An 8,359-nucleotide genomic window follows, 5' to 3' on the forward strand; every position below is an offset into this window, starting at 1 on the left:
TGACCAACTCTTGATTTCGGTTCAGCTCATCTCTCCGTTGGTGGGATCAAGACCGGCTGCCAGGGCGGAGCCTGCTTGGGATCCTTTCTCTCCCTTCTCTCTCTGCCCCTCCCCTGCTAGTGCTCTCTCTCTCTCTCTCGCTCTCTCTCTCTCTCGCTCTCAAAATAAATAAACTAAAAAAAAAAAAAGAATTAAATGATGGAATAACAAAAGGCAAATATAAAAATGGAAATTAATGATCCCTTGTAAGATCTAGAATATGAAATAAGCAGTGTTAATAGGTCATTTCCAGATAAAGACTAAAGGCCTTTCCCTATACAGTCTCTATAAGCACTTTTCTTAGAATCAACTTAGAAATTTTTAAAATTTTTAAAAAGTTGAGAAGTCATCGTTGGCATCAACAAAACGTTCTTGTAAGTCTCAAGAATTTCTAGATATTGGAAACCATACATGTAAATAAACAGGCATGATATTTACAGTAAGCAATCTACCACAATCCGCCTCACTTTCTCTGTGGGACCCATAAGAAAACCAACACTTTTGGGTTTTTTCTTCTACTTCTCTCGATTGTGCGCATTTCTGCCTGGGGACTACGATTGCCTACCCACCCCTCACACCGAACATTCCAGGAGAACAACCAAGTGCAGAAATTCTTTTGAGTTGGCGATAGCAATCATAACTCTGCCCTGACTCTAATTGGTAAGGACAGCGTGGTAGAGCACTCCCCACACAGAGGCTTTAACTGATAAAACTCACTCGGTTTTAGACACAAGTCATTTTAACCCCCTGCTTAATCCAAATTTACGTGATGTTTCTCAACCATACGAAGTCCGCGGGGTGGCAAGAATTGACAATGCCTTCTCCAGGGTACAACATGTGTCTCAGCCCCATCACTGTACACGGAGGACCCTCACCATCTTGACTCAGTCCTCCAAGGTCACCATGCACAACCTTAAACACCCTTCCCCTGCAGCCCTCTAGTCTGACCCCAGTACTCCAGCGTGGCCAACTTTTTCATTCCCTCCCCTTGTGGTGTTAACTTCTGAGGTCCAGCCTCTGTGGCGGATTATCAGAGGGAGTATGGAGGGGAAAGAGGGTATCTTTCATTCTGGAGAAGTAGAAAGGGCAGGGGAGTCTCCACCATTGTCTGACATGACATAAGGGAAGCTGCGGGCAAAGTACAAGCTAGCACACCCCCCACCCCAAGATGGGATATGTACAATATTCCTCACGTACTCCTGGCCTGATAGAGTCTTCATCAGTTTACCAATATCTTAGTAAATTATGAGAAAAAAGGCAATCATATCAATTAGTCTAATGTCTAGAAACCTATAGACTCAGTTTCCTGGAGCCCCAACATCACCTTCTCCTCCATAGTGATATGGGGAACAAAGACAAATAACAGGTAAAATTAAATTTCTTTATAACCTGAATCCCATTGACAGATACTTGAGGCAAATATAGAGTGTAACATTTGTCCAGGGACCCCCTACTATCCCAATATTAATGCCTTACTGGAGGAAAAAAGCCTTAGCTTGACAATAGCAAGGCCTCAGGTATCTTAAGAGTCTTCTTTAGTATATCAAAGTCCTTCTGGAGGCCGCCCTTTTGACTTTACCCCCCTCCCACAACTCCATAGTATATAACCAGTTGCTCTTCACAACCCCAGTGCAGCTCTTTCTACCCCCCTGGGTCCTGTCCCCATGCTTTAATAAAATTCTGCACCAAAGATGCCTCAAGAATTCTTTCTTGGCTGTCAGCTCTGAACCCCCACCATTTCAAAACCTCATCATCAAAATTATCTCAAAATTGAAGGAATTTCTTTAATGTGAGTATTAAGCAAATATTAGCTGTCTCTTTCAAACTTTTTATAGTAAAAAACAAAATAACAGAAACCTGTCTTCTTATCTAAATTTGATTTACATCATTAAAGGCCCCTCAGACCATATAAGTTTCAGGGTAAGAAAAGTGTGTGTGTGTGTGTGTGTGTGTGTGTGTGTGTGTGTGTGTAGTGTGTAGAAAGGGAGAAAAGGAGGAGTGATAACCCTTCAAAACATATCGAAACAACTTATAAGAAGCAATAATCACACATGCACACAAATCCCTCGATGTTGACAATGCTTTTCATGTATCTCTCTGAATCCCCTAATTTTAACTTTTTACATGTTTCATTTTCCCATTCTATAAATAGGAAAATTATAACGTTAATTCAATGAAAAATTTTATTTCAAATGCAGATAAGCTAGTTTGATCCTCCTCACTTCATTACTGTATATGGATTTCATCCTATTTCCTTAGTAAATTGGACACTGATTAGGATAAACCTTTCCACAGCTCACTTCTGCATCTGCATATTTCAAAGTCGAGGTTTAATTTTTAAGGGTATGACTTTAAAAAAAATAATTTAACCTTTTACAGGATTTCAAAGACTTTTTTTCAAAGGAGGGTTGTCTTTTGGCCAACAGGCAGTAAACAGCCCGTCCCTAAAGGCAGTGAACTCCCCACTCCAAATTCTTCCTTGTTACCTACTCCTGAGTAAACTACTTTCACTTTATCAGTAAATTCTGAGCTGCTCCCTCTCTGTTTGAATGTTTGTCTGACAGTTCCCAAAGCTCATAGTTTTTTCCGGCCTCAGAATTCTCTGATGTCCTTTAGCAGAAGGGATGTTTCTACAAAAGTCCCGTAAATAAATAAATAAATAAATAAATAAATAAATAACCAATTGTCCTTCAAATGGGAAATAGGGAGGAGGAGTTGAATCCAAAACTTTGGATGTCTCCTTTGGGTAGCAGAATTTAATTTCTGGTAGCACTGACTTTATTGCATTTTATTGAAAATACTTCTAAAAATCAATGCCCTAGTCTGGTCAATGTTCCCAAGAGAACAACCACACCTTTTGCATATCTTTTAATGCTTGTCACTGCATTACTTGTGAATGGGGACCAGGAGTATTCTGAAGTAGGAAAGTGATTTTTACCACCACTGAGAAGTCTCATCCATCTCCGGGCTTCCTGGTTTGGTAGGGGTAACTAAGAGATGATAATTGATTTCTCACAGTAGATAATGTCCCTGGTTTCTCTAGCCCATGTAATCCAACCCCCCACCCCAATTTTACAGACTAGACCAGCATTTGAATTTCCACTTTTTAGTCAACATCCATTTGTCCAATGGGTCACTGAGTTCCTCACTTCTCCCTGGGCTGCTTCTTCAGTGGGGACGGTTATCACAGAGCCATTAATGTAGCGTGCTACCAGAAGATGTTACAAGTACATGATATCCATTCTATTTAAGTAACAGCAATATAAGCAGAGAATATTATCTTGGCACGACAGCAGCACTACAATCCCCAGGCGTCAGTACTGTTTTCTTCAGACTCTGCCCAGAAAAAGAATGCCAACCATGCATCAATCCATAATGATCTTACTGTTTGCCAAATTTCCACTTCTCATGAGTAATTATCAGGTATTTCAGCAAATGTATTTTGGGGATCGTAATTCTCTCAGCTAGATGTAAGCTCATTGATGAAGGGGGCCAGTCCCTACTTTTCTTTTATGGTTGAGACATTGGCTGGTATATGAAGAATTTTACCCATGAGATAAATCCACCTATTTAGAAATTCTGTCAGACAACTTCTAATGAGTAGCATGAGCATAGGTCAAAGAAAAAAATGATCAAACATTTCAAAAATATGAATCAGCAGCTTAATAAATATGTATTTATAATTGTTATGCTGGCTATTTTGGAACCTTAAAAATACTTCACGGCTGGTCAGTGTAATGGAGACCACTAGCTATGGGTATTTCCTCTTTTTCATTGGCATATAGCTTGACTATATTCCCCAACCTTCCTTGTGCTACTGGGCCACTGAATAATGACTAATTTCTAACCAATAGAATTTTGCAGGAAGTGGTGAGGCTCCTTTCAGGTCTTGCCCATAAAAAAAAATCTCCCATATAATAGTCCATATTCCTTCCCTTTTCACTATATTGATGCCAATATCCATGGTGATCTTTGAAGCCATTGTGTTGAAGACGGAAGACTCACACCTGGAAGGAATAGAAGTTCTCTCACTTAAAGGGGAACCACTGTGATTAGGACCATCCATTTCACACTTTGCATGAGGAGGAAATTATGATAGATTACTGAGTGTCTGAAATTTGTCTGTAACTATAACTGGAATTAGAAAAAATATATCCCATTGAAAGTAATCCCATTGAAAGAAGAGAAAGAAGAAATGTCACCTCCAGCCTCACCCTCGTCCACGGTGCCAGATTTGTATATCACAGATGTTACGGTGCTCTGTTATGTAAGATAGATCTCGGAAAAAGCCTCAATGTCCATTTTACATGTGCAGCAAATTACATACAGAGACTCATTTCCAGAGCAGTCACTTCCACTAATTATATATGTATACATATATTTATATCCTGCATATTATATTATATATAGATATTATGTAACAGACATCTACATGTGAAACTATTATAAATAGTACGCTGTGTGTATACATACATATATATATCTCAAAATTATAACATACATATACATTAGATTTTTGAAGTAGTGAGCAAGAAAAAAATGGTTCAGTGTTCATTATGTATACATTGACATCTTTTTCACTATGTGCCTTCTTAAATATTTCTTTCACTAGTAAAATTTATCACTATCCCTTCACCTTATATTATGAATACTATAATAGAAGTTAAAGTAGAAACAAGTGTCAACAATGTTGATGTAGATTATATAAGCTTGATATTTTGCTCTTTCCCACATAATTTCAAAATATGGTTAAAAAGGAATAAATGAGCCAATGTGTGCTCTCGCTCGCTTGCTCTTGTGCACGTGCATGCTCTCTCTCTACATATATATGTGTGTGTGTGTTCTTACACAACATTACATAGATGTACAGTTAATTAACTACTTTATAAGCACTTGACGTACAATGACTAGACTGCCCATCATTTTCAAAGCCTCAGCTTTGGTTCAGCCCCTTGCACACAGTACACGTTGAATAAGAGGAAGGTGACCATTTTGACCACAGAAGAAATAGGTTTAGAAATGTCAAGACCACAGAGACTGTATATTTTACCAATATTGTCGTGCAGACATAATCTTTGGAAACGAGCATTCTCATCATAACTACAGAACAAACGCGCTACGTAATTTGATTCCAGACATAAGTACATCTGCTTGTTTTGACTCTGATGCCTAACATGAGTATTTAGAAATTTTTCTGCAGGGAAATCTTATAATATCATTGGCTGAAACAAGAAGAATGTAAATCATCAGGAAAAAGAAATTCTTTAATTGCTTTAAAACTTTTTTTTTTTACTGTTTATTTATTTTTGAGAGACAGAGAGAGAGAGAGAGAGAGAGAGAATGGGAGAGGGGCAGAAAGAGAGGGAGACACAGAATCCGAAGCAGGCTCCAGGCTCTGAGCTGTCAGCACAGAGCCCGATGCGGGGCTCGAACTCACCAACTGTGAGATCATGACCTGAGCCGAAGGCTGACATTTAACCGACTGAGTCACCCAGGCGCCCCTAATTGCTTTAAAATTAACTTAGCCAGAAAGAATTTCACTAGACAGAAATCAAATTATTGCTAATTGTCCCATACCAGTATTTGCAACGTCGTGTAAAGATCTGAAAACTCAAATAAGAAATTAATGGCAAGTCTCGTCAGAGACTTCAACTTCAACCTGAGACCTCAACTTCAAATATTCTGCCCTAAAACAGAAACGTTATGTTTCACTGAAACTCTGCTTAGTGACACAAAAACACAGGCCTAACATTCTTCCCCATTGCTTTCGCTGAATTTAAGCTTCTCCATGAGGTAAAAGCACATGACTGGTTCAACAGACGACTTTGAGTTGCCTTAATGCCTTTGGAATTCTAGCCATTAATCTAAGCTTAGTACAAGTAAGCACATAATTTAATAACATGTGAACCAATTGGACAATGAATACGTTCAGTGTCATTTGCCACAAATGATCACTAAAGACATTAATATTCATTAATAAGTCTTCTGACAAAATTAAGATGCTCCTGAAACTTTTTTTCTTCTCCTCAATTTGACCTTAATTCCTGGTCCTTGTCATTTAGATTTCTGGTAACTTCTTTTATAAATGATGTTGATAAGTCTTGAAAGGACAAAATAGGAAGTAGGGATCTGTTCCTTTTCCCCAAGAGGTGATTTTCACATCCGGTTTGAATGTATCTCACACACCAACGGTGATTCCTGACAAGTCTTCTTATGCTGCCAACGTGTGTCTATTGCATATGTGTTTTAAAATTCATTTCTGAACTATGCTGTGAATAACTTTGCCGGATTATGGCATGCTAACCAGTCCACAGTGTTCAGTGAAAGAGGAAAGGCGTAAGTACATTTTTCTTTTTACACTTTGCACCAGCCTCCCACATTAGAACACATGAGAAAGCTAAGAAATGATGTCAGCGTATGTGGTACAATATACTACCTGTCATCTACTTCCAGGTTTTTACAAATAGTAGACACTGCCATTTCAGCTTTTCGCCTCTCTTCAGTGTTTAAAATTCTTGCTCCACAGGACTCCTCGTAGAACTGATTGGATATTTAGTAATAATAAAGACACGGCATACAATGCATTCTAGGCTACGAAGTTAGTTATGAATATGGTTTTAATTTCAGTATTTTTCATCTACTTTAAGATTTCTTTTATTCATTTACTTATTACACTATTTTTTTTTTTTAATTTTTAACGTTTATTTATTTTTGGGACAGAGAGAAACAGGGCATGAACGGGGGGAGGGGCAGAGAGAGGGAGACGCAGAATCAGAAACAGGCTCCAGGCTCTGAGCTGTCAGCACAGAGCCCGACCGAGGGCTCGAACTCACAGACCGCGAGATCATGACCTGAGCCGAAGTCGGATGCTCAACAGACTGAGGCACCCAGGTGCCCCATACTACTATTGATTGACAGTCTGCATTCTGCTGGCTATTTTTATTTGAGTTTTTCGCCCCAACAATATCTCTTTATTACATATGACTTACAGATGAGGGACTGAGACTCAGAGAAATGAAGGCCCTTGTTTACCAAGGCAAAGCTGGTATATTTTATGACTCAAAATACAGCACTTTTTCCATTCTCCGGTTTTCTTTTTTTAGAATGGGAGCAGTACTTGCAAAGCACAGTTAGTCTTGGAAACAAACTAAGTTGAGTTCAAAACCTGAAACTGAAAATTACATGAATTTTAAAGAATTTTTAATCTCCATAAACTTCTGTGTCTTCATCTGCAACACAGGCATAAAAGTAATATTTTAATAATATTTTTGAAGAAGGGTATATAGTGTATGTATAACATTTAGGAAATTATAGATGTTCATTAATATAACTAATAAAAATACTGGAGGTAGGTTGTATTTTTTCTTTTAGTGGGAATACTGATGAATATTTAGACTAGGAGTAAGTAAGTCAGATGTCTAGCCCAACTTCACTGAAAACAAACAAACAAACAAACAAAAAATGGCTAGGGATGCCTGGCCTGGCTGGCTTAGTCGACTGAATGTCCGACTCCTGATTTCGGCTCAGGTCATGATCCCAGAGTCCTGGGATCAAGCCCCACATCTGACTCCGATTCTCTCTCTCTCCCTCTCACCCTATCCCCTACTCGTACACTCTCTCTCTAAAATAATTTTTTTAATGCTTATATATTTTAGAGAGAGAGAGTGACAGAGAGACAGAGAGACAGAGCATGAGTGGGGGAGGGGCAGAGAGAGAGGGAGACACAGAATCTGAAACAAGCTCTAGGCTCTGAGCTGTCAGCACAGAGCTCAACAGGGGGCTGGAACTCACGGACAGTGAGATCATGACCTGAGCTGAAGTCGGACGCCTAACTGACTGAGCCACCCAGGCACCCCAGAAAAAAAAAAAAAAAAAAATTTAATGGCTATGTGATTCTCTAATGATTTCTCAGGTCAGTATTGAGAAAGAAAGACAAAACCTTGCCTTACGATGAGTGAGAGAAACAATAAGTGAAAAATTAATATGGAACAAAAATTATAGTCAGTGTTTAGTACTTTAAAGACTAAATCTTAAAAAGGAAGTAATAAATGATGGGGTTAGGAGCTGACAGGTGGGATCATCAGGCAAGACCACTCTGAAGAAATAACATTGGAATAGAAACCTGAATGAAGTGAAATGGAAAGTTGCACAAAGACTTGGGGACAAGGCCAATGGGGTAATAAGTTGGCCATTGAACAAAGGAGTAATGAGGAGGATGCTAGCACGTTGTAAGAGATAGGAGGGGCCTGATCATATAGTCTCCAGTAAGCATTTGGATTTTATTCTATGTGTATTTGGAAGACATTGAAGGGTTTTGTTG

This window comes from Herpailurus yagouaroundi, unplaced genomic scaffold (genome assembly GCF_014898765.1).
Source record: "Herpailurus yagouaroundi ecotype Mexico unplaced genomic scaffold, PumYag 160, whole genome shotgun sequence".
Taxonomy (NCBI): domain Eukaryota; kingdom Metazoa; phylum Chordata; class Mammalia; order Carnivora; family Felidae; genus Herpailurus; species Herpailurus yagouaroundi.